Below are 21,109 nucleotides of genomic sequence, written 5' to 3'. Positions count from 1 at the left end.
TGAATTCGGCATAATCTCTGTGTGGTATATCTGGCACCATCTGTGCTGTAAGAATGTGATTGTCTTATATTCTGAGTGAGAACAAAAGTTTGAGCCGTTTTGTTTTTTGTAAAATAAGAAGACACAATATTTTCAGCAGAGAAATTTCATATGTAGAGGCAAACATTGTAGGGTACATTTTGTGCCTGAAGGCTATGTAACACAAAGTAGAAGCTTGTTGGTTTAAATGACTGGAGGCAGACTATGTAGCTTTAATCAAGCCTCCCTGGGTTTGGTCACAGCAGGTAAAAAAAATAAGATGTGATTTTTAGAACTCTTAGCTGTATCCTGTCTTGTTAGTGAAATGTATACCGCACTGGTTAACGTGTTGAGGCTTCTAATTTCAGCCTTTAATATAATGAAACTACCACTGAGCTCTTGCGAGGCTGTCCAGATTGGGCCTCATTTTGGGCATTAATAAGGTCAATAGGTATATTTGTGTTCTATGGAACATTAAGTAGGCTGTTGTAGGCACAGCGAGCTAATTGACAACAATATCCTAATTGTTACTTGTCAGGGTGGTGGCTGAGTTTGTATGCAGATGCCTCAGACATTGGGTTGGCAGCTAAAAAGGAAAACAGCCCCACTGAAAATCCATCTTTCAAATGCCATGTTCCATTTCTTTAATAGGCTGAGGCAAAGATTTACTGCCTGTTTGGTCTACTCAGAATACGTCTAGGCAGGAATATTAATGAGGACGTTATCAGACAAGCTGTCAAAGGAAAAAACAGTTTGTAACATTCTGCTTTTAATTTCAGTATTTATTTCACAGCATAAGCGTGGTTGCCCTCAGTCATTGTCCAGTTCTCTCACCCATGTCGTAGCCATAAGCAGGAAACAGATGTATTACAAGTGCATATCAAATTATTTTTATTCTGTTTTCAAGCCAAGCCATGGTTAGGATTACTTTCAATGGAACTTAATGTTGGAATATGCAAATTTCCACACAAGAAGCATAGTATTAATAAAGAGGTAAGAGTTGGACACACTCTATTGGAGAACTGTGAGCTGTGATATGTGGAATGTACAAGTAGGAAACAGCTCTCTAGCTGGCATTGCTTTTATGACATATGGAGTGAGCTTAGAAAAATTATTTTAGGGGTGTGATTACAGTGTTTCCCCTAGGATGGAGTTGTAGTAGCAGAGATGAAGCACGCACCCAAAAGTGAGCGATCACTTTTTTTTTGCGTGCTTGCGATATTTTTATTTGTGTGCTTGCACAAGAAGAAGGGCTGTTGAGGCCTAAGTACATACAGTACATTTGTGCATGATAATAAGGTGTCTCAAGATTTAGGAAAATACAAAAGTATAATCTTCACAACAATTATTGACATTTATTGAACAACATTTGTATTATGTCAACAACCATTCACATGAAGTAAAATCACATAACACGAATACTACAACAATCCAAAAGGTCTGTACCTCCAACCGATGCATCTTCCCACTCCCTCCCCTGTCCCCATCACAATCCTCCCTTCCACACATCGCTCACACCTCCACCATCTCCCCTCCATCTCAGTCACCTCCATTCCCTTCCTCCCACTTTTTCAAGCTCCCTACCCTACCCTGCTCTCATTCCCCAACCCTGAAGGTTCAAGGTGGGTCTAAAACAAAGCCTTAGTGGTGGCACAGCCGGCATCCTGTCTAAGAGTATTTGATCTTTCAAGGGCTCTGAAAGAATAGCTCGAAGGCTGTCTCAAAAGGAAACTCTTGTTGGGGGGCATTTGATGCTAATATCTCTGTGTGGGCATCTGTCATCTGTCTTTGAGAGTGAGAACTTTTGTGCGTCACAGTGCCGCTCACATATAGTTAGGCCCGCCTACAGGGAGAATAAAAAAATCGGTGCATGTGGAATATCTACTATCTTTGTATCAAGATGGATCTTCAAAATGTTGTTTATTTCACTAATATGTGTTTCCCTGCGTATTCCTATGAAATGAGTGTGTTTGCTGTAACATTACTGTGCAGTACTCAGCTGAAGTTACAGGATTGTTTAACAATAATTATAATAATCCTGAATCCATGATCAGGATTGCTCACTTCGCTGTTGTCATCTTATGTTATCTGTCATTATCAGGTCAATGCAAAGTTCCTTATTTATATGCTTTACTCACAGGTGTGTGAATTGACCTGGATATAAAGTATCACAAAATAATCTAATGTTAGTTTCTAAAAAGATAAGACGTAGCCCTCTCATCTCATCTCCTCTCCTATTCTCTCCTCTTGTTAAAAAAAATTAGCATCAATTCACAAACAGTCCGGACAGTATGTTGGTTAACTGTCATCCTTTGAGGTTGCAGATTTCACTTTGGATGAATACAATAGTCAAAACAAACCTTCTCAGGTGTTTGTACCTGTTAAGAAAAAAATAACAAATAACACACCATGAGCAATAACCCAGAGTGTGCATTCAGCTCATTGTGTTATATGAGATTTTCTAAGCTGCTGGCTATCATATGTCAACATCCATCTTCTTGCACTGTACTTATAAAACTGAGTGGGTGTAGGGTGGTGCTGGTCAGTTTGAGCATATCCTCAGTGCCTTTTGAATTTTTGTGCTTGTGGTTGTCAGTTATACTGGCAGCCATGTGGCTGCTGATAAACTGGCCTCACTCCCTTTGAAAATGACCCACAGGTTAACAAGCCTGTCCTATTATCAGAGGGTCACAGAATTAAATACCTCTGTAATTTGGAAGTATCTACAATTATGACAATGAACATCTACTGGCTCACTTTATGTTTGTTGATATCAATACACATAAGCTCAATGCATAAAATATAAATGCAGTGCTCTACTAGCACTTGTCAGTTTGTCAGAGCACAACAGTGCTTTGCAGTTACAGCGAATGTTCCATAGCTGAAAGGTCACAGGGGCAGTCTCTGCCTCTGCCAATATGTCAATCAACAACCCTGTGTCTTGTTATTCCTCCCTTAAGCAAGCAACCTCCCCGCTGTACTGCACTTTTTTCCCCTGCTTTTCCCTTCTTGTTTCCTCCCAGTGAGTGGTGAAGTCACTCTTTTAAAACCCGTCTGTCCAACTTAGTAATATTAATCGAATCAGTGTTGGCCACTGACTTCATTAAGTGGCTAGAGTATTGCTCAGATGTAAACAATCAACAATACATATTTAAATAGTTGATTTTCTGTCTTGAGCTAACTTTAATGAATTAAGTTTCAGCTACTAATCATCACTTTCTGCATGCCCTTTCCAATAAATGCATGTTAATGCAGAGTGAGTAGAGACTTTTACTGTGATACTGACGTGTTGACAATGCCATTAGAAGTTAGCTAACAATACCAAAAGTTGACTTTATAAAGTTTTCTAAAAGTATATCTTCTGAACTTTTTGTAGGGAAGTAGATTTGAAAAATTGCATGGACAAAGTAACTTTAGATATAACATTCGTTTAACAGAGATCAATAAAAGAGATAAAACAAGGACTTCAATTTAACCTTACGTTGAAAATTTTGCAGTGAGGAAGTGTATTACAGATTATAGATTTGGGAAAAAAGAGCTCTGGCATTGGACCAATATATGGTATTGGCAGATACAGTGAGTTTGGACATCAGGAGAGAAAAATTCAGATTGGTGCATCCCATGAAGTTCTGGCTAATTGCAGGTCAAAACATTATCATGAAAAGCACCAAGATAGTTAAATAAGGTTTACCTGTGAATCCATGGGTTAGAAGAAGAAACTCCCCGGATGACTAATTCAACTGTAGTGGCTATATAAAGCCCCATCCACTTTGCTCCAGCTGTCAAAATTACTCTATTGTCTTTCTTGATGTACAGTCCTGTGATTGAATGGACTTTAGAGTGGTTGAGTTTCACATGACATTCACACCGACAGCGAGTGGAGCTGTTTTGGCTTAAATAGTCACTTTGCCTCTGTTTCAGCAATGTTTTACAGGTGCACCATGTCTCTTAATATACCTGTGATAAACCGTAGTCAGCTGCTTGGCAGGCAGTAATAGTCACTACAGGACTATCATGTTTCGTAGATGTTGGCTTTCTGAAGAACATTTTGGAATGGGAATCTTACCAGGGGTGTTTCGAGTCATGGCAGCTCCTCACCACTGGCCATATGGCTGCAATCAAACTGAAGCTAATGTGCCAGCTGTCAGCTGTATAATACGTTTTGCAATGCCCAGAATTCCTGATGGATCTGACCTAGTGGCTAAGATTTGGCAACGGTTTGACCTACAAATACCAATTGTTGCTCTACAGTTCACAAATGGAACATGCTGGTAATTTTTGTCAGTGATGGCTATCAGTTATAATCTGAAACGGGTGTTTTTATTACATAGAAACATTAATATGGTTAAATAAAGTTTATAAAAACTAACAATTTGTTTTGTAAAATCCAACCAACAGTCAATATCATAACATATGTAGAACCAAGACACAGAGAAACAATTGGACAGTGATACAAGAAAACAAAAATATCCTAAAGTGACAACAACAGACACAGACCTAGTCAGTATCTCTTTGGTAGTATGATGATTGGAAAGCATAACTTTATGAAAAAAAAGTTGAACATAGAGTTCCAGAAATATGCTTTGTCCTTGTTACTTTTACTGTTATCAGCTATTCGTAAAGCTTGATGTGGTTTTCATGATGTGTTTTGATGTGTTATCTAAATCTGGTATTGGTGAGTCATCAGGCAAATGGGAGCTGTGTATCAGAGTGTGAGCCGCAGCAAGAAGTATGAATATGCTGAAATAGAGATGACTCACTCCAGCTGATAAATGCCTATGGTCACGTTTCTGACAGGTCACTCAAGGTAGTTAAAAATTTGGTTCATTATATTGCCAGACACTCTGTCATTTCATTTGTTTTATGTAGGGCTGTAGAATATGTGTGCTGTTACGACATATCCATTACTTCACACCATATTATACTTTTGTTTATTTGCTTTGTTAAACTCTGTGTGTTTTGTGAATCACTACCTGTCACTGTGCGGTACTTGTGTACATATGCTTAAGCCCACTCATGGAGAACAGAGGGATTTCTTTACAGATGAAATGTAGCAGGGGAGCAGCTCTGTCATGTTGCAGATGCTTCTGGGAGCATGCTGGTTTTTCATCTCCTGAAAGGAAAGGGAAGACTTGCTAAGAAAAAAGACACTTTAATCTGGGCTTTTCAGTCCAAGCATACAACATTTATTAATGCTGTGACACGAATGTTACAGTTGAAGTAAAAGGATTTCATGGCATTGGATTTTTTGGCAGTTTTGCTTTGCTAGACAGTGCACCACGAGGAGCAACACAGAAAATCGGAGCAAGAAGGTATTGCATATGTATGAAAATGTGCAATGGTCTCAACTCATTTCAGGTGCATGGTAGGGTCCTTGACCGGCTGATCCACAGAGCAATCATGTTTATCTGAGATGCAAATCTATGTCGGTAGTCGTGGGTGGTTTTCTTGTATTTGGTCATTTCATGTTTGGGATGTGGGCAGAATAGAAGAATGTTAAAATACAAGTATGGAACTGTCTTTACCTTCATACTGGAGTTTTTTATTTTTAAAAAGAAAGCCATAATTTCTTTAACTTGACCTCACTTTACCTCATAAATCCCTAAAATTCATTAATTCTTGATCAGTGGATACTTTTCTTTTTTTGTCTTCTGTAATTGTGCCTCTTAAACTCCTTCCATGTGTTGTCTCCTTTATTTTTTCCTCCATCTCTGTATCAGCAAAACCTCTCAACTATTAATGGAAATGAGAAATAGCCATCCATTTTAACCATTTTAACAACAAAAGCCACAAATGGACATTTTTTTCTCTTTAAAGACATTCCATGGGTTTTCCCCTTACCTGAACATTACAGCAGTTTTACAGCAACCTGAATATCTACTTATTTTCTCACTTCTTAACACATGAATCACATGCTGCTGCATTAAAGGCAGGGGGTTAGATATGGCTGTGACTGCTCCCTCATCTCTCAGAATCGTTTAATCTCTGCATGACATTTATCCCCCCCAGAGACCTTGTGTCACCTCAACAAATTAGACGTTTGCATCTGTGCCTCTCCCCCCACTGCTTCATTGCCATTAAACAGAGCCTGTGAGAAGTGAGAAAATTGTGGAATTTAAAACACAGCACTATTACAGTAGCATTACAGCTCAGAGTAACATGAAGTAAAGGGCACAGCCTCTATTTTCGCCCTTCGTTCTTGTTGCAAATGAAAGAAATCTGAAGCTCCATATGCTGACGGTGAAGAATAACCCAATGTACTACAGAAGCTCAGAGTATTGTTGGTAAGATACACCAGCAGATACAGAGAAACATATGAGAATATCAATGTTCTGTACAGTGATGCGAAGGTGTAGTTCACGTAATATTTTAGCAACGGGTATTGCAAAAATGTTGTTGCAGCATCACACCAGTAAAAATGTTTATCACTACGTGCAACTTCAAATCTACCAGTGCCCAAATGGGTCCCTCATGTAATCTCAGCCAAAAGCAATAACCATCAGGGCCATCAGGGTCTGCTGAATTACTAAAAGGGTCCATGTTTCCCTCCAGGTACATTTGGCACAAGTAACTGCTGAGCAGTTAAACCCTTCCTTTAGATACTTGACTTAACAAGATTAAACTGAATGGGTTCTGCCCTGTGGCTGTGCACTGATTATGGAGTAAAGCTGAAGTATGAATGACATCACTGACAACCTGAACTATGACCATTGGCTGTTCCTGGTCCACGTCATCCCAGTTTTTTTTTCTTTTTGTTTTACTACTGTACTGTACCGCTGGTCCTCCTCTACATATTCTCATGTTCACCATCCGTATGCTGACCTATTTACAGTCTACCCTGACCATTATCTGATGTAGCATACAGGGGAATGAGAGATTGGTATCTGGACCAACCCGCCCTTTTACACATCACATGATTACCCTTCTCCTCAGCCGCCATTCTTTCCCTCCCTCTCTGTTAATTAAGATTGTAGTGATAATGTATTAAATATGCACAGCACCTCTCATCTAAGAAGATTTTGTCACAACGAGGAGGGGGAAAGAGGCACACTTCACTTCACCAGTAACTGCTCACATAGTTGTTGCTAATGTGTTTCAAGCTTTCGTCACTGAAAATCCAAAACTGTAGGCCAAGGTGTTGATCTTAAAAAGTCATTCAGAGGAATCTTGCTAACTTATTGTAGCCTGAATCAGTTTTTCTGCATATTTCATCAAATTATAACAGGGTCACACACTACCACATGCCACAGAGTGATGTAGTACCTCATAGGGTTAACATTTTCACAAAATTTGAGGCATAATCCTTTATGTGATGAAAATGCTTTGGACATTAATATGGATCAGAGCGGATAAGCAGTGAAAACTCATTGCCCACACCCATGGAGTAAGTCAGACTGGGAAGAGTGTTTCTCAGCAAGAAGTGAAATGGAGGGTTAAACCTCTAGGTCGTTGCTCCTCTCTTTGATGTCTGGACAGAGATAGAGTATAATTACAGAGTACAGAATAAAAAGGACCAGAAAAACGCAATTTAGTCTTACTATGCTATGATTCTGTCACTCTCATTAATTGCTGGGTGCATTTAAAATACAGTTAATTTTCTCATCACCTGAGTCCTAAAATACAGTCCAATACACTTTCAAGAATTAATCCACAGAATGAACACCTTCTCAGTGCCATGTCTCCCTAATTTACTGTTGTAGATTCCTCTTAAGGATTAGCTTTATCAATACTATAAAGTTTAAGCATAATTGCAATGTAGCTCTTTTTACAATTGAAAATAGATTGCACTGTTTGGACATAGTGGTTAAACAGTTTCCCTTTTAAACCTGGTGTCAAGTGGCTTAAACAGTTTAATGTTAAGGTCTTCATATTTCATTGATACATAGCAGGACATTTTGTCAATAGTTGCCATGTCTAACCCAAAGAATAAAGGGGATTCTGCTATTAGACTGGCAATTTTCTATAACAGACTTTAAGTGTTATTAAAAAAATGAACAATTGAAGAAGTTTTTCTCCTAACTTGGCAAACATTTCAGTAAATTATGGCCACACCCACAGGTGTGCAGACTTTATTTCTTAGCAAAGACGTGAAATGGTTATGGTAGATCATTTAGTGAATTTTGGGTGTGATCACCTGATCTGGAAATCTACCCAACACTTCCCATTATCCTTATGTACTGTACAGCGATCAGCCACAACATTAAAACCAGTTTATCGGTTTTAATTTTGTGGCTGAATGGTGTAAAGTATCGTATGGAATACAGTTAATGGTGTTTATATTCTAACTACATTAACTACATTCTAAGTACATTATATACTGCTGGATAGTTAAATCTGTAGCACTGCATCATATTGTATAAACTGATTATATGATTTGTTTGTAAAATCTTAGTCTGTAAAGTAACTAGTAACTTAGTTGTCAGATAAATGTCAAGGAGTGGAAAAACACGATATTTCCCTCGAAATATAGTGGCATAGAAGCATAAACTAGCATTAAACTGAAATGTTCAAGTAAAATTTGTACCAACACTGTATAAATTATGTTTACACTGTATACAACTAAACTGCAGCAGCAAATATGTTTTGTAGGAAATGTAATTGTTGGCTGGATTATGTTCAGAGGCGAAATGTTTTTTGTTTTTTTTAATGAATGAATGAATAAAGGGCTACATTTATTAGAGGCTGCGGATTCACAAGGAGGAAGTTGGGCTGCACGACGGGCATAGAAAGTGCACAAATGTCACACCAAACACAGGGGTTGGTATCCACTGTCCCATCTGTGTTTAGGTTTAGGCAACAAGAGTACTTTGGTTAAGGTTAGATAAAGATCCTGTTTTTTGTTAAATGTAAATAAACACATTCTGTCTGAAGTCACTGTGAAATTTTTCTGTATTAAACCAGACCGCAATCTTTCCCTACTCCTAACAAAGTGCTGATAGGGCCTCAACATAACCATAAAAAAGTTTGATTATGCTGTAGTCACTACCAGTGGATATTGCAGTGCAAGACCAGATATCTTGACGGAAAAGAAATATGTTGTCTGTGAACATTTTACTGATATGTTCAGTATCAATTTATTTGCATCTTGCCAAATATGTAGATTAACATATCCTCATTACGTTTATAGAAAACTTTCTTACGTATTTCCGTATTTTCTGTTGCAGTTTAGTTGTATGTAAACATTATTTCAGGGAGACAGGGTTGTATGTACGGTACAGTACTTGAGTAAATATTCTTACTTTACACCATGATAATATATGGTCTCATAAATATGTAAAGCTGGATGACATATATTTTATAGTCCTTTGATTCTGCTTTGAAAAAATTTGGGCGTCATCAATATTTAATAACGATCATATAGAAAAAGTTAAAATCGCTTAATCCCATTAACACCAAGGAGGTGTTGTAACATACCAGTGTATGTGACATTATTCCAATTACACTTGCTGAAAACATATTACTAACCCTTCGTTAAAGCTACAATGAAAGCAATTTATACTCAAATGTATTAAATTTTGTTTAATTTTTTAGTTTTCAATGCAAATATGAATATTAGTGAATGGGGATGATGATTTTGAGATTATGGAGATTTCCCTAGTTTTGATTTAAACAAAGATATACTTTAATTTTCGTGTCATGTAACTTTAGTTGATATTAAAGTAAAAAAGCAGACACTGTGACCACGCCAATGCAGCAGGTCCCCCTGACTGTATGTGTGATACGAGGTTTGAATGCTGTGAGAAGTGTTACTGTTACTGAATCAGTGTTACTGTCTGAAATGACTGTGTATCAAGAGTCTCAGTGGAATAATAATGCATTAAAAACAACACAGCATGCCACTGATATTGCAGGGAAAGTGTAGAGAGAATATGAGTGTGTCTAAAGGAACAGATTTGCCATTATGGCCCCTGACATTTAGTTAGCCACTAATCATTGTCATTTGTGTGTGTGTGTGTGTGTGTGTGTGTGTGTGTGTGTGTGTGTGTGTGTGTGTGTGTGTGTGTGTGTGAGTTTGTGAATCCCTATCTTAGCCCCTGTAATTTCCTATCCTCTATTATGTGTTTGCATGTGCATGCAGCATTATACATTTGCATGTGCCTACGCGTGCATGATTGTGTTTTTGTGCGCTCGCAGTAATGTGGCTCCTCATCACAGAAATAGCTGATATTAGCTATGGTTAATTAAAATGAGTAAGGACAAAGGTCAGCCACTCAGCTCTCACGTCTCTCTTCTCTAGAGAGGGAATAGATGCAACATGAGTGCAGAGTAACTTAGGCATTTTTTTATTCGGGTGCTTAGAATCTTCTTTAAGGCAAAACAGCTTAACATAAAGGTTGAAATCACATTGTCTCTCTCAACATTTATTCCTCCACATTTGCTTTAACATCTGCTTTGTATGTCAGAGTTTTTTCATAATCTCACGGAAAGCTTGATTGCTCTCTGCCTGACAATTCTGGACCTACTTCACTCACATTGAATAGCAAAGTGATGTTTTTCTACTCTTTGTACTTTGAAAGGCATGTTTACAATTGTAAAGCTTCAGATTATAGTAATGGGGTTGTTCCAGAAAATGTATACTTACTCCCACAGAATTTTCTTGGGCGCTGTCCCACTTCAATTATCTTCCTTTTCTAACTTAGTCTCTACACAACTGTATTTGTGGATAACATTAGATTAACGACCGGGACAAATTAATGTTGCTCACTGTTGCTGACAGTATTAAATATTTAGTGAAACACTGCAAGTTGTCATGGTGCACAATGAGATGCTCCAACAATGATTGAAACTAATAATAATAATTAGCTTTTCCCATGTGCCCAATGCAGCATTACAGGTGTCAGCATGCACAGCTGTCTAATAACATGATAGAAAACTAATTGAAATTTCATGTTGTAAAATTGTAATAATTAGGTAAAAAAAGAGGCACAGCAAAAGGAAGTTATCAAGTCAGTAATTTAATTTCAAAATTCGAAAGTCATGGATCATTTTAACTTCTCGAATATCTGCCTTATTTACCTAAAGTGAAGAGCGAGCCAGGCCTTTAAGAAAGACTCTCTTGTCAGTTTATTTAATCTTATTTTTGCTGTTAACCAGCCTCTCTCATTTCCTGTGTTAATATGATTTAGCTACCGTTTACCTTTAATGCAAACTCAACATTTCCTTCATGTTTACCTGTTGTCATGGTAACTTCAGCATAATGCACATTTCCAGATGGTTATTTGTATCATATCCGTAATAACCTTATAACTACACTGAATTGCTGTTGCGTTTTCACTTGATTTTTCAGTCTGACACATTCTTGTTGTCTCACAACAACTTATATAGCTTTTTCAAACTCACTCACACTTTTTGTAGCCTTCTTCCTATTACTATTTTTCTGGCTGTGGCACGTTCTTGTCTCTACTGACAAGCTGAGGTTGGCTTGGTCATTTTTTCAACTAGGAAAATAGCTGTCATTGAGTACAACACAAGCCATATTTGAAATGCTTAATTCATCGGTGATGTGGGCAATTCAGAGGTTTGAAACCAGGCTAATGCCATATTCACCACACTTGCTCTGAGTTTTTCTTTTTCAGCAGAAATATTATATCTCAATCACTAATTAATTTTTAAAAAAATGTAGTGTTATTTTTTCTTTTTCCTAATTGAACCCAACTCTCCCTGCAGATATTTCACATTCAACAATGTCCAATGTTGGCAGACCACAAATAAGCGAAATAATGCCAAACCGCTGACATACACAACCTTTTTTTTTTTTTTCCAACAGTCATCATTTTGAGTTGAAATAATAAATGTATGATGTTCTCTCTCCACACTGTCCAAATTGGTCATCATCCAACTTTCTCTTTGCAGTGTTCTTGCTCATTTCTATTTTGTTGTACGTATCTGTTTACACTGTAACAGGGTGGATTTCCTTTCCATACAGACACACAGGCTGGTGGAAGGAGACCAGCTTTATCCAAGTTGAGACTGCAGATTATGGAGGTTTAGGAGTTGCATCACAGTTTCTTATCACTCTTTGATGAAAATCTGAAGGTGTCTGAGATAGAGCTGAAACACTTAGTTAATTAACTTATTCGTTGATCAACAGAAAATGAATCGGCAACTATTTTGATAAGCAATTCATCATTTAAGTCATTTTTTAAGATAAAATGACAAAAAATCACTGGCTCCAGCCTCCCCTCTGGTTCCCAATGTCAGTATTTGCTGGTTTTCGTAGTCTAATACAATAATAAACATCTTCGGGTTTTTGGACTGTTGGTCAGAAAAAACTGTAGGAAACTGTGATGGACATCTTCCAATTTTTTTTTTTTTTTTGTCCAAAACATTAGTTGATTTATAAAGGAAATAACTGTTAGATTAATCGATAATGAAAATAATTGTTAGTAGCAGCCCTATTCTAAAATGAGCCCAGATTGCTTTTATCCATATCTATTTCACTGTCATGAAAGTTTGAAAATGACGTCTATCGTTAATTTACAGCATCTGCAAGTATTAATAGCCCACACAAAGTCTTTATCTTCCTTGTCACAGTCTTTTTCTTAAAGTATATTAATTAAAGAGTGTGTCTATGAGTTTTGTTAATGCTCAGATCAGTCAATCATCTGAACATGCACAAAGCTTTCTATAGTCCCTCTTTTGTAAATGGTGGTGTGTTATGTAGAGAAAATGTAATAAACTCTGTTTACTTTCTAAGATAATTTTTGCTGAATTCTGATCACGCAGGCGACTCCGGCAGGCTCATAATGAGACAAACAAACTGAGTGTGAGAACAATCTAAATTCCAAATTTTCATCAACTAGTGGTGTTAGCCCATGGCTTTTGGTGGTGTTAAACAGTTAGCTGTCTGTGTGTAAATCATAACAGAGACATGGGTTCCCTCAATTTTATGTGCATCCAAGCATGGTCCTCTAGGCAATATTTATCATACAATACAACCTTCATCAACAGCACGATGGCCGTGAAAGAGATTTGCTGGGGGTGACACATTGGCAGACATCTCACAGGTACACTGGCCGTAATTGGGCAGATAAATATCACAGGCTACGCTCCCTGGCCCGACAGCACAGTTGCATACATCACCCCTGAATGCAGACTAACCACCAGCAGTGGGGTGGCGCCTGCTTGTCTCATCCGAGAAATTCATCTGGTACCAAAATTGCAGTTAAGAGTCTGAATCCCTGACTTGTAGCTGTAATAGGGAATCCAGTGGTCATCATTATTAATAGACTTAAAATGGCATACAGAGGATGTATTATCAAAGACTCAAAAAACAGACAAATCAGAGAAGGAACGCTGTCTTTTTTAAGATGATCAGAGTCACTGATGTTCTGTATGAACATCATTATTTGAACAATCAGCGCTCTAGAGTAATGCCATAAACAGCAAACAGCAGCAACTGACATCTGTATTCTGCAAAGTACAAGCTCAGGGTTTTTAATAATGAGCAATTTATTGAATATTCATGACTTTGGCCTTTCCAAAGCCCTCAATGAGCACAAATTGCCATGCATTACGTATGTGTTGTTTAGTCCAAATCTTTTCCTACCTGCCCGCGGGGCAGATCATGAAGAAAAGCAATCGATAGTGGGCACCATCAGAGAATGAATGTGGCAGCTGACACACACAAATAACAATACACATGCTGTATGCACACACCTTCAGTGTTTGTGGGTTGGCACACAGGCACATATCACACATGCACTTATACACGCAAACACACACTAATAATCACTAATCCTCTTCACTCTTCAGCACTTGAACCTTGAATTGTTTGGCAGCCAGTGCTATTTATCATGGACTTATATGACTCACCAATGAGAGGAATAAATCAGGACAGAGAGAGATGGAGAAAAGGAGGAAGAGAGAGTTTGACAAACAATACATCAATGTGTTTAGACCCTCATTCCATAAAACTTCTTGGCTCCTGGACAATTCACTGCTCTGAAAATTCAGGCTTCTTTTCAACATGATGACCCGTGATCAGATATACATATTAATATTTCAAGGTAATAGCTTAAAGTCATTACAAATGGATGAACAAAGACACGCCATTGATCATTGCTTTGAGGATGATGGGTCCTCTAGAAGCCCAAACTAGGATATTTTCAAAGAAACGCATCACAGCTATCAAGGGCATTTTGAGAAGTATAACATTTGACAGTTTCCGTGCCCAATAAGGCTTTCCACATCTCAGAGATTTGAAACTAGGGAGTTTCAGTGAAACGACATCTCTGAAAATGCAGGTGCAAGTTAGCATTTCATATGGATGATCTATTGCGTGAGATTAACTAGGCTGTAGATAAAAATGTAACCGATGAGTAAAGATCCTGTATAGAGCTGATCCAAGCACCCGCTGATGCGAGCTTCTTTGCTATGGCTGTGTGTAGTGAGTGTCTGCTAGCTGCCAAATGGTCGCCATTAATCACGACCCAGGTTCTAAAGTTTGAACTTTGACCTTTAGCACTGCATCAAGGCCAAGTGACAGATGGAGACAGAGCTTTGTGTGCTCACATCAGATCATCCATTTCACACACACACAGATGCTCACTCCACTCACATGGGCTGAGAGCTGAGATGCACAGAGGATCACCCATAGCAACGGTCATTTGGTCACCGGCTGATATGTGATTGTTGGAAAGCAGCATGTCCTCTGACAGTCTCAGCGTTTCATTTTGACAATAAACTGTTTGAAATAAGCTTTGTGCATGGCTGCGCCTATCAAAGAGACTTTATAGCCATGCAGCTAATTGAAAAACCAGTGATCATCCTTGAGACTGAAAGCAGAGGGTTCCATGCAGAGGAATTTTGTTGTATCATAAGCAAGATGCTGACGCTGAAAGGCACTGATTAGCATGAATAAATTAGAAACTATTTCAATAAGTGGGTGATAGCTTATCTTTGAATTACATGCCCAGTGCAGCTCTCCCATTGAAGATTAATTGCCTCACACAAGGTATTTCGAAAAGTTCATTTTCATCAATTGATTTCCCTTAATTCATGAATTCCGCAGAAGTGCATGAAATTGGTAACAAGCTCTCTATAACCACACTTTCTGCATCATTAACCTCACTGGCAGTTTCTCATCATATGTATCGGTTGTGACATTTGCGGAAGCATGTTGTTTTTGCACCATTAGGTCATGACAGGAATATTATCATAAACTCATGGTTAATTACAAGTTGAACAAAAATTGTGTTCATAGTTTCTTTTAGATTTCTGAAAAGAGCAAAGCCTCTTTCCAGTATGTTTAACAGTCAATTTTTTTTCTTTTTATTGTTTATCAGCCTGATCAACTCTCTGTGTGACAATAACAGCAAATAGGTGTGACCAAAACATACAGTACACACAGCACAGAAAAGGCCTAAACATAAACACTTTAAATTTTGATGCTGTTTTCTGACAATATAAGATGTTTCAGCATTTAACCGAGAACTGGGACACTGAAAACTGTTTCATTATATGACGCTGGCAACATCTGTACGTTGCGGGTACATTTTGGAGGCTCGAGGTAAAATTGTCCAATTTTTTATTTTTGTCCAAGGCTATCATCACCTCACCAGTGCATTATTGTTACCTCAGTATTGGGGTCATTTCTGTTTCAGCCAGAGACAGGAATGCTGCCTTGAAGCCAAAAAGTGGGCCACTGAAATGAATTGCGAGAAGAATATAACTTCAGGGTTACTGCTGAAATAATGGGCCTAGATTGCACTGTAAGAATTAATGCCAGGTGCATTTACAGTGAAAGAGAGCGATGTAGGTGCTCATTGAGCCACAGCAGCAAAAATAACAACTCTGTTGCACCTACACAAAAAAGGTACTACAGAGGAGTCCCATGTTAAAGACAACAATTTGCACATGTATTCCAGCATATTAGACAAATTTTATCTCAAACACCATTCTCTGATATGTTCCAATAGAAGCTTGTGCAGCTGCTGATTTACTGTGTATCATCATACTGCACTGTTCCCACACTATCTCACACTATCATTGGACCCTGAGGCAAATTCCTGCAGTACATTAATAGGGTAAATCACTGGATTCATCATACGTAATGATACCATTATGGAATAATGTTCATCAGCTAATGTGCACCTGCTGGGAATCTATTTGTGTCTTTAGCTGTTTGGTGTCTGCTCAGACTCTTCACATCTCAATTCTTTATTAACCTACCCGACATTTTAGCCACAAGGAGATCTTAGATTATGAAGAGATGCCAAAAACAGACAAGCAATAAGGGCTGATGAGGTTTTATGTGTTGGCCCTGCCATCCCAGCATTTGGTCCACCTCCTCTGTTGCTGCTGGGCTCAAATAAATGGAAAGAAAAAGAAAACATCCTTTTTTTTCGGAACATTTTTATTGCTTTTTATTATTGGTGTATGGTCGTGTGTGTTTTTCTTTTGAAAATGATTGAGATTGATATGTTTAATAACGCTATGAGAGAGCAGCACGTGATATTGAAGGTAAAGCTAGAGTGACTTCAAAGTTGGCTGGGAGTCAAGTGAGGTATGCTGTTTTTTTGAAAGCACACATTGCAAGCACATGGGCCTGCAACCATGCGCATACATAAACACAAACACACACCATGCTGTCAATGTTTCTGGAACAAAATTTATATCCAAAAAGTCAACCTTTTTCCTTACATGTATTTTTAGAGATTTTTGTGTAGTACATTATGCGTTAGTTTGATTAGCCTGAGGGCCATGAAATACAAGTGTGACAGACAAAGTCAGCTGTCTTTACAGTAAAAAATGCAAATTGCTAGATTGGACGGCCAAGATTTTTCCAGCCACTGATGTTATATGTTTTTGTCATGAGCAAGCAGTGACAAGAACTCACCAATAATGACAGATTTCTCTTTCTACTCGGATGAACTTTTTCTGGAGTTAAGCACTACAAATGATCTGTGCCTGCTTTATGACACTGCAAATGGAGGTAATCCCTTTGAGTAATATAATCTGTCACTGTTTATGTTTACTTTCCGTGTCTGACACCTAATTAACAGACTGGAATTTGGTCCTTTTTTGCTGCCTACAGTGAGGAAAGGGAATTGAAAACCTTTAGGAATACTTGTGTGGGAACTGGCTCATTACTGAGGTTTATATTACACCCTGCAAAAACAGGTATATTTTACAGGTATATTATAATCCATCTGTATCAATATCATCTCTAACAACCTGCGGTTTGGGGAAACTTTGGAGTAGGTAATTTTAGAATTGCAAATAGCTATTCAAAGATCTCCTCAGGATTTATTCATTGTATCCAGCAAAGCTGAAAAGTAAAACTCAAATCTGCCCCTTATCCAATTTCCAAGTGCTGCACCTCCTTGATTAAAGGCGGTCTATCCTCAGATCAGTAAGCATCTGCAATTTAATAAGACTATTAAATATTATTGTGTTTGAACAGGAAATATGCTCAGGGCAGTTACAGCACATTCATCCATATCTGCAGTGTGTATGATGATGATGGACAAATTAAGGATTTGAATTACAAAAAATGGAGAAGGAACTTCTCTCTTTTTCTCTCTCCCTCCCTCCCTTCCTCTTGGCTCTCTCTGACTCCACTTCCTCCCCGGCGCCCATGCTGCCGTTCATTACAGCAAGTGGTCGGGCTTCCCCTCTGCACTCTAATTGGAAAGTTGGATGGGCGTATGTTTAGCCAGTAATGGGGTCCTCCAATTTGGTAGCAGAAGTCATTCTGGAGAGGCCTGTCACAATTCATAGAAGAGCCCAGTTGTGTGCTTCTCACTTTTCAGCTCCACAGGAAAACCCCAGTATTTTAATAGAGCAGTTGTAAGCATTTCCGTAATTCAAGGTGGCGTCATTAGAGGCTTATTTATTCACCCAAAGTGCCTGCCAGGAGGGAGATCACGCCACCTAGATCAGCAGTGGCAGCTTACTCTCATAACCTCCCGCAGGGCTGCAGAAGGGGAAATTAGAGAAGAATTTGGCAAACATGACAATCACAGCATCATTAATGAATTATCACGTAAATAAAACAACAAGTGGTGTGTGTGGGTACCAAGAGAAGGGTTACAATGTTCTGTTGTTGAAGTGTCAGAGTATTCACAACTGTCTCTGATGTTTCAAGAGATGGACTAGGTGGATAATATCCAGCACTCAGAGAGAGGCTCCCTAGAAAAACATTATAATAATGGAGTTTGCAGGCTTTCAAGGTAGCGTGGTAACCAAGAATTTCACCAGCGAGGATTATCACAACAACGTCTAAAAGGCTTTTCAGAGCAGGGAGACAAACATCCATATGAATAATTTGCACCTTAGATGTAACAGTCTTTCTCTAGCCTACTCTAACCAAGAAGTTGCATTTCATCTCTTTAACTTAACTGTGCAGTTCTTTAACTATAATGTATTGCTGTGACCACAATCCGCAACATTAAGTAAGTAGTTTAGTTGCCTGAACTTGAAAACAGTGCACTGTTTGTCTTTGGCGTATTGATGGAGGCAAAAGATCAGCACAATGCTCATCCTAATATAAAGGATTTCCTGGACTAAGAGGAATTTTTAAGAATGTTTTTGAACACATCAATACTGTGTCATCATGAGATTTTTTAATCAAGCTTTAATTGATACTCTTGTATCTATGGGTTTGGGTCCCTATAACATTGCTTGACTATGTTTCAGTCTAACAGCATTGTTGTTACTGCAAAGGTCGTTGTACCTTGTGGTGAAAGTTGCCTGCATTAAACCCTTTACACAAACGCAAAGCGAGCCTTTAGTACCTATCCAGCATTAACTGTGTCATACTAAATGAGATGAAAATACGTACTGTACATTGTAGTTTTGTGAAATTCAAAACAGAAATGCAGAAAATTTTCACCAGAGCCAGCGTGACCAAAGGTTGAATTACGTTATTCTTTATGCAAATTGTTTGCATATTTGCGTTTCTGTATATCACTAGTGTGAAATAGTTCAGGTGCTGTCAAGTAAGGTTACGGTAGAACCAGAAGGTTAAGGTTGTGACCTTGCTGCTGTGGTGACTTAACATTATGATGCTATTCACAACACCATTCACACATACACATCACTACTTTTTTAAATCAACGTATGTGTTATCAACTATTATAACTCAGTCGTACTCTCATAATGTGTTAGTAATTTAATCGTTAAGAGCCAACACTGAAAAGTAAACGTAGACTGAACACATCATTTCAAATAGGTCTAAGTCTGTGTTTGCTAAATGGAAATCCCTTTCAGCCCTCAATATCAGGTGTCCATCCTATGGCCTCTCAGCAACACAGCCCGCAATATCTCAGCACTGTAACCTAGCAACGAGACTCCCAGTTATATAAGATCTTTTTTAGGATGCTTTAATTTATTTATTTTTTTATTTTAATTAGGAAAAGCAGATGGCAGAATCATACTGTATTTTTCTTTTTACATCAACTGTATCAGAAGTCTTTCTATCAATCTTTCATTTTTCCCTGCATAATACTTTAAGCGCTTCATACTTAACAGTGACACTTCAGAATCATCACAATTTTTCACCATAACTGAGTTATAGAAAGCAAATATTCAGACACAGCCATTGTCTAACTTTTTACCTAAAGCAGATTTAGTTCAGTTAAAAAAGTCATGCCACAGGTCTGACTGGTTTAAGTTAAGAGAACTTTGTTAGGAACTTGCCTTGGTGAGCTCAGAGTGTAGGACAGACAGGATAACATTCAATAGAGCAATCCAATAGAGACATCATATCAATAAAACATATTAACATACACAAAATACTAGAAATCAAAAAGATAAGCTAAGAACAACCTCAAATAACATATTAAAATGCCCAAAATACCACAAACAATGACAAAGAAAACAATAAGCAGACAACAGATTGCACCTTAAAGTGCCAGAGGTTTACCATGTGCAAGTCTAATAGTCTCAGGTAGCTAGATGGTGTCTAACTACAATAGTTTTTTAAAGCCACAGACAGAAGCATGCATTATTGGCTGGTGAATAAATAGCTGTTCTTGACAGACATCCCAATTCCATAGATGATAAAAGTTTATATTTTACTGTCTAAAGTATGACTGTTATTGATCTTTTATTCCGTTTCGCGGACTTGGTTGTTATTCTCAGCTGGAGCAAATAGTGTTATATAGTAAAGCAACTGAGCTACAGTAGCTCTGAGCTGAAAAACTGAAGGCCCCTTCATGTGAACCTTTGAAAACCTCTCAGTCCCTGCCAAGGAGAGATTGGATCAGTAGACAACTCCAGCATTTTCAATCTTGTGCTATCAGACACTGAGGAGATGTGTCAACACTGGGGTCCTACAGCAAGTAAACACAGGGGTCTGACAAGCAATAACCTAGATTCAACATCGCCTCCGGTCCTCTCCCACTGCAAGTCCGCCACTTTCATCTCATTTAGATCCAGATCTGTTGATCAAAAATGATGCGTGTCCCCCCAGAAAACAGAAATCTCCAGTACTGAGAATGTTTTTGTGGGTGCTCCCTCGTATCATTGAGGACTGTGCCCATCTGACGCTGGGTCAATACACACTGTGGTGGTACCATTTGTCGATCACAGAAGTTTTTTTCCTTGAGGCACAAAGGTTCCAGTTATATGAGTATGGATGCTTTTAATGTTCCATTATCCTGTATTTGACTGAAGGATATTTGCTCTTAATATACAATTAGTGCTCATAAGTGCATTCAGGTTATAGCACAGTGTTTATGGCCTTAATGTTGATGGTAGATGATGGTAATCACAGCTTTTATATAGTTTATTTTACAGGGTCCAGACCACAACTGATTAGTACAGTAAAAATTGTTTGTTATTTCTTTTCTTTTCCTTGATTGTACAATATTTGAGGACGGAAGATAAGGGAAATAATTTAATCGTAATTAATCAGTTCAAAATATACAGTATGGTAGATGTTGTCATTATTCATATTTTCTTAACAACATCCTCTGTATTGTTGGTCAAAGTAAGTGAGGTTGGCTGCAGCTAAGCTGGACAGAGCTCAATAACAAAATGGACCTTGTGACTCCAAAAAGATGTTTGGGTGGGTCTAAAGAGGAACTCGGGAAATTGTTGAATCAACTTTTCTTTTGTTAGTTTTTTTAGCAGGCATCAGGAG

At 38.2% G+C, this 21,109-nt stretch overlaps 1 protein-coding gene across 3 annotated transcripts in view; it reads left to right on the top strand.

Annotated features, from left to right (window-relative positions):
* Window positions 1–21,109, top strand: part of negr1 (neuronal growth regulator 1) — a 135,937-nt gene that overhangs the window by 43,583 nt on the left and 71,245 nt on the right. The window lies entirely within an intron of this gene.

This window comes from Xiphias gladius, chromosome 6 (assembly GCF_016859285.1).
Source record: "Xiphias gladius isolate SHS-SW01 ecotype Sanya breed wild chromosome 6, ASM1685928v1, whole genome shotgun sequence".
Lineage (NCBI taxonomy): Eukaryota > Metazoa > Chordata > Actinopteri > Istiophoriformes > Xiphiidae > Xiphias > Xiphias gladius.
This window is presented reverse-complemented; position numbering and strand designations above follow the sequence as displayed.